This window comes from Rhinichthys klamathensis, unplaced genomic scaffold (assembly GCF_029890125.1).
Source record: "Rhinichthys klamathensis goyatoka isolate OS25496 unplaced genomic scaffold, OSU_Roscu_1.1 h1tg000118l_1, whole genome shotgun sequence".
Classification (NCBI taxonomy): Eukaryota; Metazoa; Chordata; class Actinopteri; order Cypriniformes; family Leuciscidae; genus Rhinichthys; species Rhinichthys klamathensis.
The window spans coordinates 370001-388970 of record NW_026606655.1 but is presented as its reverse complement, the minus strand read 5'-3'; the positions used below and the strand labels follow the sequence as shown (position 1 = coordinate 388970).

At 36.5% G+C, this 18970-nt stretch overlaps 1 protein-coding gene across 3 annotated transcripts in view; it reads left to right on the top strand.

Moving 5' to 3' along the window:
* Positions 1-18970, top strand: part of dnm1a (dynamin 1a) — a 138660-nt gene that overhangs the window by 1130 nt on the left and 118560 nt on the right. The gene's annotated exons all lie outside the window — the stretch shown is intronic.

Here is an 18970-nt window from a genome sequence, read left to right as displayed (position 1 = left end):
GTTTTAGTTAATGTAAAATGTCTCATCATGGAGCACAAATTCAGAAAACAGGCATAATTATCTTAAGCTTTTCAGTGTGATGCATTGTAAATATTGAGAAGGACGATGCCACATTATATTATTTGGCTAAAGTCTGTTTCGAAGGATATATTGGTGATTGACAGGTTTTAATCAACATTAGCATTGCTCAGAATTGGCAGCCCTCACATCACGACATTATATCAACACTGAAATAAATAAACGCATCGAGCGACAGGCTCGTGTTGCACTGACTTGAGTGCCAGTGTTTTTGGACTCTATTAAATCTGGAGGGGGAATATTTTTGGTTGTGTGTGTGTGTGTGTTTCTAAGTCTTACACGGCATGATTCAGCAACTCTTGCTGCTGACGGAGGTCGTGTGTGAGGCACTGATGCTCTCAGAGAGCCACATAATAACACAGCAAAATTAACTAGATTTGTGCATTTTAATTTAATTTTGCCAGTGGAATATTATCCCATTTAGTTCTAGTTACTGATGTTTATTGACCTGGGGTGCGTTTCCCGAAAGCATCGTTAGCCAAATATGGTCGCAAGTTCCGTCGTTATCAGTTGGCCAAAGTGCTTTACAGACAGCCCAGCACATACAATCTAAGATTAATAAACAAAGTATAAAACAATTACAAAAATGAATTACAATCAAATGCAAGAGAGAAGAGATGAGTCTTTAAATGAGATTTAAATGCATCAAGGCGGGCCAATATCTTAACATGGAGGTAATATCCAAAATCTAAACTAATATATTATATAGACTCATTACATGCAAAGTGAGATATTTCAAGCCTTTATTTGTTATAATTTTGATGATTATGGATTACAGCTTCTGAAAACACCAAATTCAAAATTAGAATATTGGGAAAAGGTTTTCATATCTGTAAGACATAATTATCAAAATTATAACAAATAAAGGCTTGAAATATCTCACTTTGCATGTAATGAGTCTATATAATATATTAGTTTCACCTTTTAAGTTGAATTACTGAAATAAATGAACTTTTGCACGATATTCAAATTTTTCGAGTTTCACCTGTAGTACAAATCTCATAGTCTTTATCGAGAGAATCATTCGGTTTGAGCCTATGATTAAATCTGGAAATAAAGCGAAATAACTGAGAAAAATGAGAAATATTCCTCAGATGCATGTCTGTAATTTATATCAAAACATCTCGCATTAATTCCATCTCAAACAGTTTCATTAAAATAAGTTATTACTCCACCACGTGCGTGACGTCATAAACCAACGTGGTTGAACGACTACTTTGCGACATTATGGTTTCGGGAAACAGTCGTGACTCGCTAATTGATTTCTTCAACGATGCATCGTACTGTGATAGTGAAGCATCGAGTTACGGCGTTGTACGGGAAACACATCCCTGATCGTGAAGAACTTTCTGTGGCAGCTCCACCATTCACATTACATAAACACTGTTTAAAACAACGTTTATTACTGTATAACCAATGTATGAACATTCATACATGAAGATATTAATAGATCTGAGGTGTCAGTCACAATCTGTAAAGAAAAAAACAGTCACTTAAAATTTTTTTTAGATAAAAAGCTTGATAGAATAAAAAGACAAATCACATTATGTCAGTGCAATAATTTGCCATTTTATATTTTTAATTCAATGCAACAGAAATGGATCCCATAAGTTATAGGGGTCATGACATGGATTTATTTCTTATTTTAATATGTTCCTTGACGTTCACTTATTATGTTATTTAAGTCTAATTGCACAGAAAATAAATGTATATGTGGGAAAACTATTATTTTTAACACTCATTCTGAGCCTCAGTCTGAAATGATCAGTTTTTAAGGCGCGGCTCCTTTAAGGCTTGTCAGTAAATGCCACTGTTAAGATTGGCTAACGTCATCGCAGAGGAAATAGTATCAACGTCGACTCACTATTGAAAGCATTATCCATATAAAACCGTCATTTACAGACAGCATTATGAAATCATTTACTCAGGGTTTGTGATACAGCTGCTGTCAGGTCAAATACAGTCGCTGCTTCATCTTTCAACAAATGTTTCTTTGTGAACTCTCCATTGCAAAACAATCTGCAGTCAAATGTTCCGAACAAACATATAATCCTCCGACACGATCTGGGACGCCATTAGAATAAACCATCCACTCTGGATTGACTCTGGGATCTTCTGTAAGTCTGTAGAGACTCAAACCAGCTATTTAAACAAGACGAAAGTTCTTTATAGTCATTATAATCTGAACACACATCTGTATACTGTATCAGTGTAGACAGCATCAGTCATTATAATCTGAACACACATCTGTATACTGTATCAGTGTAGACAGCGTCAGTCATTATAATCTGAACACACATCTGTATACTGTATCAGTGTAGACAGCATCAGTCATTATAATCTGAACACACATCTGTATACTGTATCAGTGTAGACAGCGTCAGTCATTATAATCTGAACACACATCTGTATACTGTATCAGTGTAGACAGCGTCAGTCATTATAATCTGAACACACATCTGTATACTGTATCAGTGTAGACAGCGTCAGTCATTATAATCTGAACACACATCTGTATACTGTACCAGTGTAGACAGACTCAGTCATTATAATCTGAACACACATCTGTATACTGTATCAGTGTAGACAGACTCAGTCATTATAATCTGAACACACATCTGTATACTGTATCAGTGTATCAGCGTCAGTCATTATAATCTGAACGCACATCTGTATACTGTATCAGTGTAGACAGCGTCAGTCATTATAATCTGAACACACATCTGTATACTGTATCAGTGTAGACAGCATCAGTCATTATAATCTGAACACACATCTGTATACTGTATCAGTGTAGACAGCATCAGTCATTATAATCTGAACACACATCTGTATACTGTATCACTGTAGACAGCGTCAGTCATTATAATCTGAACACACATCTGTATACTGTATCAGTGTAGACAGCGTCAGTCATTATAATCTGAACACACATCTGTATACTGTATCAGTGTAGACCGCGTCAGTCATTATAATCTGAACACACATCTGTATACTGTATCAGTGTAGACCGCATCAGTCATTATAATCTGAACACACATCTGTATACTGTATCAGTGTAGACAGCATCAGTCATTATAATCTGAACACACATCTGTATACTGTATCAGTGTAGACCGCATCAGTCATTATAATCTGAACACACATCTGTATACTGTATCAGTGTAGACAGCATCAGTCATTATAATCTGAACACACATCTGTATACTGTATCAGTGTAGACAGCATCAGTCATTATAATCTGAACACACATCTGTATACTGTATCAGTGTAGACAGCATCAGTCATTATAATCTGAACACACATCTGTATACTGTATCAGTGTAGACAGCGTCAGTCATTATAATCTGAACACACATCTGTATACTGTATCAGTGTAGACAGCGTCAGTCATTATAATCTGAACACACATCTGTATACTGTATCAGTGTATCAGCGTCAGTCATTATAATCTGAACACACATCTGTATACTGTATCAGTGTATCAGCGTCAGTCATTATAATCTGAACACACATCTGTATACTGTATCAGTGTATCAGCGTCAGTCATTATAATCTGAACAGACATCTGTATACTGTATCAGTGTATCAGCGTCAGTCATTATAATCTGAACACACATCTGTATACTGTATCAGTGTAGACAGCGTCAGTCATTATAATCTGAACACACATCTGTATACTGTATCAGTGTAGACAGCGTCAGTCATTATAATCTGAACACACATCTGTATACTGTATCAGTGTAGACAGCGTCAGTCATTATAATCTGAACACACATCTGTATACTGTATCAGTGTATCAGCGTCAGTCATTATAATCTGAACGCACATCTGTATACTGTATCAGTGTAGACAGCGTCAGTCATTATAATCTGAACACACATCTGTATACTGTATCAGTGTAGACAGCATCAGTCATTATAATCTGAACACACATCTGTATACTGTATCAGTGTAGACAGCATCAGTCATTATAATCTGAACACACATCTGTATACTGTATCAGTGTAGACAGCGTCAGTCATTATAATCTGAACACACATCTGTATACTGTATCAGTGTAGACAGCGTCAGTCATTATAATCTGAACACACATCTGTATACTGTATCAGTGTAGACAGCGTCAGTCATTATAATCTGAACACACATCTGTATACTGTATCAGTGTAGACAGCGTCAGTCATTATAATCTGAACACACATCTGTATACTGTATCAGTGTATCAGCGTCAGTCATTATAATCTGAACGCACATCTGTATACTGTATCAGTGTAGACAGCGTCAGTCATTATAATCTGAACACACATCTGTATACTGTATCAGTGTAGACAGACTCAGTCATTATAATCTGAACACACATCTGTATACTGTATCAGTGTATCAGCGTCAGTCATTATAATCTGAACGCACATCTGTATACTGTATCACTGTAGACAGACTCAGTCATTATAATCTGAACGCACATCTGTATACTGTATCAGTGTAGACAGCGTCAGTCATTATAATCTGAACACACATCTGTATACTGTATCAGTGTAGACAGCGTCAGTCATTATAATCTGAACACACATCTGTATACTGTATCAGTGTAGACAGCATCAGTCATTATAATCTGAACACACATCTGTATACTGTATCAGTGTAGACAGCGTCAGTCATTATAATCTGAACGCACATCTGTATACTGTATCAGTGTATCAGCGTCAGTCATTATAATCTGAACACACATCTGTATACTGTATCAGTGTAGACAGCGTCAGTCATTATAATCTGAACACACATCTGTATACTGTACCAGTGTAGACAGCGTCAGTCATTATAATCTGAACACACATCTGTATACTGTATCAGTGTATCAGCGTCAGTCATTATAATCTGAACACACATCTGTATACTGTATCAGTGTAGACAGCGTCAGTCATTATAATCTGAACACACATCTGTATACTGTACCAGTGTAGACAGCGTCAGTCATTATAATCTGAACACACATCTGTATACTGTATCAGTGTAGACAGCGTCAGTCATTATAATCTGAACACACATCTGTATACTGTATCAGTGTAGACAGCGTCAGTCATTATAATCTGAACACACATCTGTATACTGTATCAGTGTAGACAGCGTCAGTCATTATAATCTGAACACACATCTGTATACTGTATCAGTGTAGACAGCGTCAGTCATTATAATCTGAACACACATCTGTATACTGTATCAGTGTAGACAGCGTCAGTCATTATAATCTGAACACACATCTGTATACTGTATCAGTGTAGACAGCGTCAGTCATTATAATCTGAACACACATCTGTATATTGTATCAGTGTAGACAGCGTCAGTCATTATAATCTGAACACACATCTGTATACTGTATCAGTGTAGACAGCGTCAGTCATTATAATCTGAACACACATCTGTATACTGTATCAGTGTAGACAGCGTCAGTCATTATAATCTGAACACACATCTGTATACTGTATCAGTGTATCAGCGTCAGTCATTATAATCTGAACACACATCTGTATACTGTATCAGTGTAGACAGCATCAGTCATTATAATCTGAACACACATCTGTATACTGTATCAGTGTAGACAGACTCAGTCATTATAATCTGAACACACATCTGTATACTGTATCAGTGTAGACAGACTCAGTCATTATAATCTGAACACACATCTGTATACTGTATCAGTGTATCAGCGTCAGTCATTATAATCTGAACACACATCTGTATACTGTATCAGTGTATCAGCGTCAGTCATTATAATCTGAACACACATCTGTACACTGTATCAGTGTAGACAGCGTCAGTCATTATAATCTGAACACACATCTGTATACTGTATCAGTGTATCAGCGTCAGTCATTATAATCTGAACACACATCTGTATACTGTATCAGTGTAGACAGCGTCAGTCATTATAATCTGAACACACATCTGTATACTGTATCAGTGTAGACAGCGTCAGTCATTATAATCTGAACACACATCTGTATACTGTATCAGTGTAGACAGCGTCAGTCATTATAATCTGAACACACATCTGTATACTGTATCAGTGTATCAGCGTCAGTCATTATAATCTGAACACACATCTGTATACTGTATCAGTGTAGACAGCGTCAGTCATTATAATCTGAACACACATCTGTATACTGTATCAGTGTAGACAGCGTCAGTCATTATAATCTGAACACACATCTGTATACTGTATCAGTGTATCAGCGTCAGTCATTATAATCTGAACACACATCTGTATACTGTATCAGTGTAGACAGCGTCAGTCATTATAATCTGAACACACATCTGTATACTGTATCAGTGTAGACAGCGTCAGTCATTATAATCTGAACACACATCTGTATACTGTATCAGTGTATCAGCGTCAGTCATTATAATCTGAACACACATCTGTATACTGTATCAGTGTATCAGCGTCAGTCATTATAATCTGAACACACATCTGTATACTGTATCAGTGTATCAGCGTCAGTCATTATAATCTGAACACACATCTGTATACTGTATCAGTGTAGACAGCGTCAGTCATTATAATCTGAACACACATCTGTATACTGTATCAGTGTATCAGCGTCAGTCATTATAATCTGAACACACATCTGTATACTGTATCAGTGTAGACAGCATCAGTCATTATAATCTGAACACACATCTGTATACTGTATCAGTGTAGACAGCATCAGTCATTATAATCTGAACACACATCTGTATACTGTATCAGTGTAGACAGCGTCAGTCATTATAATCTGAACACACATCTGTATACTGTATCAGTGTAGACAGCGTCAGTCATTATAATCTGAACACACATCTGTATACTGTATCAGTGTAGACAGCGTCAGTCATTATAATCTGAACACACATGTGTATACTGTATCAGTGTAGACAGCGTCAGTCATTATAATCTGAACACACATCTGTATACTGTATCAGTGTAGACAGCATCAGTCATTATAATCTGAACACACATCTGTATACTGTATCAGTGTAGACAGCGTCAGTCATTATAATCTGAACACACATCTGTATACTGTATCAGTGTAGACAGCGTCAGTCATTATAATCTGAACACACATCTGTATACTGTATCAGTGTAGACAGCGTCAATCATTATAATCTGAACGCACATCTGTATACTGTATCAGTGTAGACAGCATCAGTCATTATAATCTGAACACACATCTGTATACTGTATCACTGTAGACAGCGTCAATCATTATAATCTGAACACACATCTGTATACTGTATCAGTGTATCAGCATCAGTCATTATAATCTGAACACACATCTGTATACTGTATCAGTGTATCAGCGTCAGTCATTATAATCTGAACACACATCTGTATACTGTATCAGTGTATCAGCGTCAGTCATTATAATCTGAACACACATCTGTATACTGTATCAGTGTAGACAGCATCAGTCATTATAATCTGAACGCACATCTGTATACTGTATCAGTGTAGACAGCATCAGTCATTATAATCTGAACACACATCTGTATACTGTATCAGTGTAGACAGCATCAGTCATTATAATCTGAACACACATCTGTATACTGTATCAGTGTAGACAGCATCAGTCATTATAATCTGAACGCACATCTGTATACTGTATCAGTGTAGACAGCGTCAGTCATTATAATCTGAACACACATCTGTATACTGTATCAGTGTAGACAGCATCAGTCATTATAATCTGAACACACATCTGTATACTGTATGAGTGTAGACAGCATCAGTCATTATAATCTGAACACACATCTGTATACTGTATCAGTGTAGACAGCATCAGTCATTATAATCTGAACGCACATCTGTATACTGTATCAGTGTAGACAGCATCAGTCATTATAATCTGAACACACATCTGTATACTGTATCAGTGTAGACAGCGTCAATCATTATAATCTGAACACACATCTGTATACTGTATCAGTGTAGACAGCATCAGTCATTATAATCTGAACACACATCTGTATACTGTATCAGTGTAGACAGACTCAGTCATTATAATCTGAACACACATCTGTATACTGTATCAGTGTAGACAGCGTCAGTCATTATAATCTGAACACACATCTGTATACTGTATCAGTGTAGACAGCATCAGTCATTATAATCTGAACACACATCTGTATACTGTATCAGTGTAGACAGCGTCAGTCATTATAATCTGAACACACATCTGTATACTGTATCAGTGTAGACAGCGTCAGTCATTATAATCTGAACACACATCTGTATACTGTATCAGTGTAGACAGCGTCAATCATTATAATCTGAACGCACATCTGTATACTGTATCAGTGTAGACAGCGTCAATCATTATAATCTGAACACACATCTGTATACTGTATCAGTGTATCAGCATCAGTCATTATAATCTGAACACACATCTGTATACTGTATCAGTGTAGACAGCGTCAGTCATTATAATCTGAACACACATCTGTATACTGTATCAGTGTATCAGCATCAGTCATTATAATCTGAACACACATCTGTATACTGTATCAGTGTCAGTCATTATAATCTGAACACACATCTGTATACTGTATCAGTGTAGACAGCATCAGTCATTATAATCTGAACACACATCTGTATACTGTATCAGTGTAGACAGACTCAGTCATTATAATCTGAACACACATCTGTATACTGTATCAGTGTAGACAGCGTCAGTCATTATAATCTGAACACACATCTGTATACTGTATCAGTGTATCAGCGTCAGTCATTATAATCTGAACACACATCTGTATACTGTATCAGTGTAGACAGACTCAGTCATTATAATCTGAACACACATCTGTATACTGTATCAGTGTAGACAGCGTCAGTCATTATAATCTGAACACACATCTGTATACTGTATCAGTGTAGACAGCATCAGTCATTATAATCTGAACACACATCTGTATACTGTATCAGTGTATCAGCGTCAGTCATTATAATCTGAACGCACATCTGTATACTGTATCAGTGTATCAGCGTCAGTCATTATAATCTGAACACACATCTGTATACTGTATCAGTGTAGACAGCATCAGTCAATATAATCTGAACACACATCTGTATACTGTATCAGTGTAGACAGCATCAGTCATTATAATCTGAACACACATCTGTATACTGTATCAGTGTAGACAGCGTCAGTCATTATAATCTGAACACACATCTGTATACTGTATCAGTGTAGACAGCATCAGTCATTATAATCTGAACACACATCTGTATACTGTATCAGTGTATCAGCGTCAGTCATTATAATCTGAACGCACATCTGTATACTGTATCAGTGTATCAGCGTCAGTCATTATAATCTGAACACACATCTGTATACTGTATCAGTGTAGACAGCATCAGTCAATATAATCTGAACACACATCTGTATACTGTATCAGTGTAGACAGACTCAGTCATTATAATCTGAACACACATCTGTATACTGTATCAGTGTAGACAGCGTCAGTCATTATAATCTGAACACACATCTGTATACTGTATCAGTGTAGACAGCATCAGTCATTATAATCTGAACACACATCTGTATACTGTATCAGTGTAGACAGCGTCAGTCATTATAATCTGAACACACATCTGTATACTGTATCAGTGTAGACAGCGTCAGTCATTATAATCTGAACACACATCTGTATACTGTATCAGTGTAGACAGCGTCAGTCATTATAATCTGAACACACATCTGTATACTGTATCAGTGTAGACAGCGTCAGTCATTATAATCTGAACACACATCTGTATACTGTATCAGTGTAGACAGCGTCAATCATTATAATCTGAACGCACATCTGTATACTGTATCAGTGTAGACAGCGTCAATCATTATAATCTGAACACACATCTGTATACTGTATCAGTGTATCAGCATCAGTCATTATAATCTGAACACACATCTGTATACTGTATCAGTGTAGACAGCGTCAGTCATTATAATCTGAACACACATCTGTATACTGTATCAGTGTATCAGCATCAGTCATTATAATCTGAACACACATCTGTATACTGTATCAGTGTATCAGCGTCAGTCATTATAATCTGAACACACATCTGTATACTGTATCAGTGTAGACAGCATCAGTCATTATAATCTGAACACACATCTGTATACTGTATCAGTGTAGACAGACTCAGTCATTATAATCTGAACACACATCTGTATACTGTATCAGTGTAGACAGACTCAGTCATTATAATCTGAACACACATCTGTATACTGTATCAGTGTAGACAGCGTCAGTCATTATAATCTGAACACACATCTGTATACTGTATCAGTGTATCAGCGTCAGTCATTATAATCTGAACACACATCTGTATACTGTATCAGTGTAGACAGCGTCAGTCATTATAATCTGAACACACATCTGTATACTGTATCAGTGTAGACAGCATCAGTCATTATAATCTGAACACACATCTGTATACTGTATCAGTGTATCAGCGTCAGTCATTATAATCTGAACGCACATCTGTATACTGTATCAGTGTATCAGCGTCAGTCATTATAATCTGAACACACATCTGTATACTGTATCAGTGTAGACAGCATCAGTCAATATAATCTGAACACACATCTGTATACTGTATCAGTGTATCAGCGTCAGTCATTATAATCTGAACGCACATCTGTATACTGTATCAGTGTATCAGCGTCAGTCATTATAATCTGAACACACATCTGTATACTGTATCAGTGTAGACAGCATCAGTCAATATAATCTGAACACACATCTGTATACTGTATCAGTGTAGACAGCATCAGTCAATATAATCTGAACACACATCTGTATACTGTATCAGTGTAGACAGCATCAGTCATTATAATCTGAACACACATCTGTATACTGTATCAGTGTAGACAGCGTCAGTCATTATAATCTGAACACACATCTGTATACTGTATCAGTGTATCAGCGTCAGTCATTATAATCTGAACGCACATCTGTATACTGTATCAGTGTAGACAGCATCAGTCATTATAATCTGAACACACATCTGTATACTGTATCAGTGTAGACAGCGTCAGTCATTATAATCTGAACACACATCTGTATACTGTATCAGTGTAGACAGCATCAGTCATTATAATCTGAACACACATCTGTATACTGTATCAGTGTAGACAGCGTCAGTCATTATAATCTGAACACACATCTGTATACTGTATCAGTGTATCAGCGTCAGTCATTATAATCTGAACACACATCTGTATACTGTATCAGTGTAGACAGACTCAGTCATTATAATCTGAACACACATCTGTATACTGTATCAGTGTAGACAGCATCAGTCATTATAATCTGAACACACATCTGTATACTGTATGAGTGTAGACAGCATCAGTCATTATAATCTGAACACACATCTGTATACTGTATCAGTGTAGACAGCGTCAGTCATTATAATCTGAACACACATCTGTATACTGTATCAGTGTAGACAGCGTCAGTCATTATAATCTGAACACACATCTGTATATTGTATCAGTGTAGACAGCGTCAGTCATTATAATCTGAACACACATCTGTATACTGTATCAGTGTAGACAGCGTCAGTCATTATAATCTGAACACACATCTGTATACTGTATCAGTGTAGACAGACTCAGTCATTATAATCTGAACACACATCTGTATACTGTATCAGTGTATCAGCGTCAGTCATTATAATCTGAACACACATCTGTATACTGTATCAGTGTATCAGCGTCAGTCATTATAATCTGAACACACATCTGTATACTGTATCAGTGTAGACAGACTCAGTCATTATAATCTGAACACACATCTGTATACTGTATCAGTGTAGACAGCGTCAGTCATTATAATCTGAACACACATCTGTATACTGTATCAGTGTAGACAGCGTCAGTCATTATAATCTGAACACACATCTGTATACTGTATCAGTGTAGACAGACTCAGTCATTATAATCTGAACACACATCTGTATACTGTATCAATGTATCAGCGTCAGTCATTATAATCTGAACACACATCTGTATACTGTATCAGTGTATCAGCGTCAGTCATTATACTCTGAACACACATCTGTATACTGTATCAGTGTATCAGCGTCAGTCATTATACTCTCTGCTTGCCGTAGCTCGATTCAAAGCGGTAAGCTTGTAATAATGTTTTTAATTCCAGCGGTACTGGTGGATTTCCGCGGGAGATGTCTTTGCGTCATTACGTCACATCTGTACACACACATCTGCACACACACACACATCTGTACACATAAAGAAGAGTCTCGGCTAGTAGGCTATGAGTGTGTGAGGATGTTAGAGGTGGAGATTTATAGCCTTTTCTCACAGCACTTGATATAATTAAACTTATCAATTTGATGGCGGATCCAGAAAGGTTCAAACGACAATCACCAGTGACGACTAGAGACTCACCCGCTGTAACATGCAAAAGACTTCGTTCGGACTTCGGAGTGGCTAACGTTACAGAAAAAAAGAGACTGCAACCTGACCCATGCGAAAACAAGGATAATATCGGAAGGACATTACATGATGTAGTCACGCAATGCTTGCTTACGTTGTTAACATCAACAATTTGAGAACAAAGTATAATTTGCACGGTTTTGCGTGATATGATAACTTATAAGCGATTGTTAGATTTAATCAGCGCGATTTACTGCTATGTCAGAACCAGAACAAAAGTGGATGTTTCTTACTAGTTCAGATGACATTTTCCGGTGAAAATTATTATGTTGGTCATACTTCCAAAAAGAATAATCCGTGATTCTGAATGTCAGTATCCACATCGTCGCGGTGACTGACAGCTGCACACTCTCCTCAAACATTGTGTTCATCCGAGCTGTGCGGTGTCGAGGGTGTTGAAGTACAACCCACGTAAAGTGGATAATTCCGTGAATGACTGCAATTGCAGATTTCGAACAGAGATGGCGACAAAGAGGAAAAACGCCGGTACGATTTTATATGGATAATGTTTTCAATAGTGATTGGGAGTTGATAATGTTTCCTCTGCGATGACGTTAGCCAATCATAACAGAGGCATTTGCTGACACGCCTTAAAGGAGCCGCGCCTTAAAAACTGATCATTTCAGACTGAGGCTCAGAATGAGGGTTACAAATAATTGTTTTTCCTCATATATATATTTTTTTGTGCAAAAAAACGTAATATTATAAGTGAACCTCAAGGAACATATAAAAATAATAAAAACATCCATGTCATGACCCCTTTAAACGCACATAAACCTCTTAGATGTCAAAAGATCAAGGCAAATTTGATTTCTCATGTCATTACCCCTTTCATTTTTTTTGGTCCTTATGAAGGATCAGGATTTTGGATACGGACGCCTTGCAGATGGTGAGAAGAAGCACAATCTGCTATTTAAATTGGCAAAATTAACATCATTACCTCAACACTATTTTAACAAAAGCCTCTTCCTATATTTAGACCTCGAGTCAAACAGACTCTGCAATTATCCTGCGGGAGTTCGTTGTTCAAAATCTGGAATGCCTCGCAAATCCTGGAAAACTACTAATTACATCTAAACAAAGATGCTGTGTTATTCACCACAGGAACAATCAGTGACTAAACCTCTAAATAAACCTAAATAATAAAGTTATATTTAGTGTAAATGACCCAGATGCCACGGATGTTGTTTGTCATCTCTCCAGCGTTATTAAAGTTAAGCAACATTTCTAATTTTATTTAGTTTAACCTCTTAATATTACATTTATAGACATGTTTTTTTTAAAAACAACTAATAAAAAATTGCAAAAATACACAACAAAATTGCTAAAAGTTCAAAGGGATAGTTCACTTTGAAATTAATTTTTGGTATGTTTTAGCTTACCTCAAGGGCATCCAAGATGTAGGTGTCTTTGTTTCCGCTGTAGTTTCAATTTTGATATTTTTAGGTCAAACCGTTCTTGTCTGTCAGTCATATAATGCAGGTCTATGGTCACCACCTCAAAGAGCATACACAGAGAAGTCCAAATTAAACATGATTTAATGACTCGTAAATGTAAGTACACATTGATGGCCTAAGACACGAAACGAGCGGTTTGTGTGAGAAAACGAACAGTTTTTATATTGTTTTTACCTCTTGTAAACACAGCCACGTCCAAGTGATCTGAGGGCGCCGGCGCTTCGGTCTTTTCCAACAAGCGCCGGAAAGCGCCGGAAGTGATCTCTCGCGAATTACGTGAATTGCGAACAGCATAATAGAGTTAAAAACAATGGAGAAATATATCACTACTCATTTACAAATGTTGATTATATATATAAAAAAGACAATATATTTTAAGTTTATTGCAAAATATGCATAAATATACAAACATTTCAACATTTTGAGAGCGCCGAGAGATTGACTTGATTATGTCATTCGCAGTGCTTCATGGGAGTGGGCGGAGCTAACGAGATCTTTTAGCGCATGTTGCTTTCTTCAACTCTAATTTTCTGTACAGCATCATGGGTAATGTAGTTTATTTATAACATGATTATATAAAAAAAAGCTGTAATAATGTGGGCTTCAACAGAAGCAAATAGCTTAAATATAATAGCTCACAGTAGAGCTGTCTTTAAAGTCCCCCTGTGGTGTAAATCCAGCTTTTAATGTTGTTTATGTGTCTATGTGGTGTTTTTAATACGCTTTAAGACACACCATGTGTAAGTTCATAAGTCGACAGCATTGCTGAGTATTTTCTGCTTAAAACTGCAGTGAACCAAAGACAGTCTCAAAAACACGGTTTGAAATCGCTGGTGTTTCTGACGTCACAAACGACCTTGTAACCAATCAGATCAACGTGTGCTCGTCAACCAGTGGATCTCTGAGCTGAGCGAGTGAGTGGAGGCGGGGCTCATTTGCATATTCATAGAACCGCGCATACTAAATGAGGCAAGGGTGTCGAGTTACATTCAAGCTATCAAGGAAAATACATTTAAATATGTAATTTTCGTGATCAAAGATGAGTTTTAATGGATAAAATGATTGACTACAGGAGGATTTTAAAGCTTTATAAGTTATCGTTTCCCTATGAATGGAGTTGCACTCTATGCTAGTGCTGTAGGTGGCTGTGTGGGGTGTGTTGGTTTGAGTATGACGTGCCAAAGGAGGTCTGTGTAAAGCATCAGGACCAGTGATGGCGTGTTGGACAGAGGGTCGGCCTCTCATTGATGAAGGGACACCGTGTTCTTCATCCTAATTCGTGAGCATCAGCGTGAAATGAGCTTCAGCCAAACATTTGTTCGGCTTCTGAATCTTAACAAACGCTTTCCGCCGAGCCGTAATGAAGTCTTATGAAAGCTGATGGATGATGAGATGAATCACTCTCTCTCACACTCTCTCTCTCTCACTCTCTCTCTCTCTCTCTCACTCTCTCACTCTCTCACTCTCTCACTCTCTCTCTCTCTCTCTCTCTCTCTCTCTCTCTCTCTCTCTCTCTCTCTCTCTCTCTCTCTCTCTCTCTCTCTCACTCTCTCTCTCTCTCTCTCTCTCCGAACGCTTTACGTGTTTCTGAGAACTCGTCTTCAAACATGCAAGCGTGTGTAATGCTGGGAATTGTAAAGTTGGGTTGGGGCCATAATCACCGTTATTTTAGTCAACATTGAGATAATGATTATTTACAGGATTTTGACTTTGGAAACAATATGCATGCATTGAATACTGAAAAAAAAAACTTTTTTAACAGTGGATTTAAACAAACTGAAAAACAAAAGATTAATGAATAAATAAATAAATAAATAAAATAAATTAGATTATGCATAATAAATAAAATGTAAATATATACCTATGTTTTTAAATAAATAAAATAAATTAAATTGTGCATAATAAATAAAATGTAAATATATACCTATGTTTTTGAATAAATAAAAATAAATTAGATTATGCATAATAAATAAAATGTAAATATATACCTATGTTTTTAAATAAATAAAATAAAATAGATTATGCATAATAAATAAAATGTAAATATATACCTATGTTTTTAAATAAATAAAATAAATTAGATTATGCATAATAAATAAAATGTAAATATATACATATGTTTATTCACTATATCGATTTAACTGCACAACAAAATGTGAAATAAATGGAGCTGGATAATGACATCGACACTGTTATTGAACTGAAGAATCAATATTGAGCTGACACTAGTCATAACTGAAGTCGCTTCATAACTGATGAATCAACACTCTTATTTTCTTCTTTATTAATGTGAAGCAATACATCGTTGCTGTCATGCAGAAACCTCATAGCTCCATATTTCATCATTTTTAAAAATTTATTTTCATAAATCATTACTATCAGTCAGCCTTCACGTCTGTCTGTGGGTTTTGCAAAAACGTAACCAATTAAAAAGTGTTAAAAAGAGCATGTGACTAAACCTCGCAACTCCATTGGCTCCTCAACCTGTCAGTCAAACCTCATAACTCCACCCACCTCTATCATGAATGAAGTGATGAGCGTCAGTTTGGAGCGTCTCTGCTTGTTTGCAATGCAATGGTAAATAAAGAAGTGCTTGCTTGAACAAGTACAGTGTGTTTTACTCCAGAAACACTATAAAGGCTAATGTTATGTATTTGAGGAGTGGAGAAGAGTGTCTTAGTCTAGCATTTGTCATTGACTCATTGTCAATACTGCCTTAAATTGCCTGTGAGAAGCACTTCATCTTTAATAACATGAGATTTTATCCAGCTGAGCGTCCACACACTGTACCCACAGTAAACTTTATGATCTATAAGTTGATGAAAACGTAAAGCGATGCACTTTCTGCCTGAGATACGGCCGTTCTAATGACCGACAAATTCTGCGGTCAAAAATCTCATAACTCCATTTAAAGCTTGATTTTGGTAATATGTTAATAATACTGTATAATGACACATGCAAGTGTCTGACCATATGAAACTCGTAAAATTAGAATATCGTGCTAAAGTTCATTTATTTCAGTAATTCAACTTAAAAGCTGAAACTAATATATTATATAGACTCATTACATGCAAAGTGAGATATTTCAAGCCTTTATTTGTTATAATTTTGATGATTATGGCTGACAGCTTATGAAAACCTTTTCACAATATTCTAATTTTTAATTTGGGGGTTTCATAAGCTGTGAGCCATTATGTGTATATTATTAATTTTATATTAATATTTTTCGAGTTTCACCTGTGTATAAAGTCATAATATCAACTTTGACTGCGCAGTGTTTAATTATGTAAAAAATGCAGTTTCATTTCCTGAAAAGTAGCATTTTTGGACATACGATGTTTCCGCCAGACAGCGACGATATAAATAAATGCAGCGCAATAATCATTTAATCTTGATTATCTTGTTTTCATAAGTCAAAATCATAACTGAAATTGAAGTTCAATTAATCATCCAGCAAATATTAATCCGCTAAATGTTCCTGCATCATTAGTTAACTCAAAAATGTAAACTCTGTCAGTAATTACTCTCCCTCATGTTGTTCAACCCCGTAAGACTTTCGTTCATCTTCGGAACACAAATTAAGATATTTGTGATTAAATCTGAGAGCTGGATCACTCCTCCATAGGCTTCTATTGTAATTGAAACTTGCCGGCCCAGAAAGTTATTAAAGACATCGTTAAAATAGTCCGAGTGACTACAGTGGCTCAACCTTAAGTTTATCAAGCGATGAGAATACTTTTTGTGCGCAAAAAAGCAAAAATAATGACTTTATTCTACTATTAATGTCCTTCTCTGTGGGCCTCGAGATTTCACGTAGTGTAACAGCGCAGCGCTTCTGTGTTGTACGTCAGAACGTAGGCTCACTATTGGCCGACGCTGGTCATGTGTGTGATGCTGGCTATACAAAAAATACAGAAAGTATTCTCGTCGCTTGATAAACTTAAGGTTGAGCCACTGTAGTCACTCGGACTATTTTAACTTTTCTGGGCCGGCCAGTTTCGATCCCTTAGAAGCCTATGGAGGGAGGAGTGATCCAGCTCTCAGATTTAATCAAAAATATCTTTATTTGTGTTCTGATCTGAAGATGAACGAAAGTCTTACGGGGTTGAACAACATGAGGGAGAGTAATTACTGACAGAATTTTCTTTTTTGGCTGAACTAACGCTTTAAGCAACGCTGTAGCTGAGAATGTAACGTCCAGGATCTCGCAGACTCAAGTGTGTGTTGTTTCAGCACCACGGACAGCTCCTGTTGTCTAACACTGCTGTTATGAGCTTATCATTCATGTCCACTGTTCAGATCTGTGCACACACACACTGCAAACATGCTTTTCTCACTCAGTATTTTTGTCTTGTTTCCAGTCCAAATATCTAAACATTCTTAAATCAAGATGCATTTACTAGATGAGTGACATGCCATAAGATATTATATGTTGTTTTCTGGGGATATAAATGGGGTGAGAAAAATAATGTTAATTCAAGCAGAAACAAGATTATTTTTCTTACCAGATAATTTTACTTTTTTTAAGCAACAACTCAATTTTAATTTATTTCCCAGAAAACAAGACATAATGTCGTATGGCATTTTACTCATCTAGTAAATGCATCTTGATTTAAGAATTTTTAGATATTTGGACTGGAAACAAGACAAAATTACTAAGTAAGAAAAGCATTTTTTGCAGTGAGCAACATGAGGGTCTTTCGCACCGAGTTCTTCTAGTAACTGGCCACTAGGATGGTTCCCGAAGGAACGTGTTCCTGGTTGAATTCGCTTGTTGTTGTGACTTTTATTTTGACGGCAGTGAGAACGCCCGAGCCTTAAAACACAGTGCTCACATTCTCCGTGTTCATGAGTTTGCGATCTGTCTAATACGTTATTAGAGAGAACTGTTATACACAGAAAGTAGACAGTAATAGAGTTATTAGCGTATGG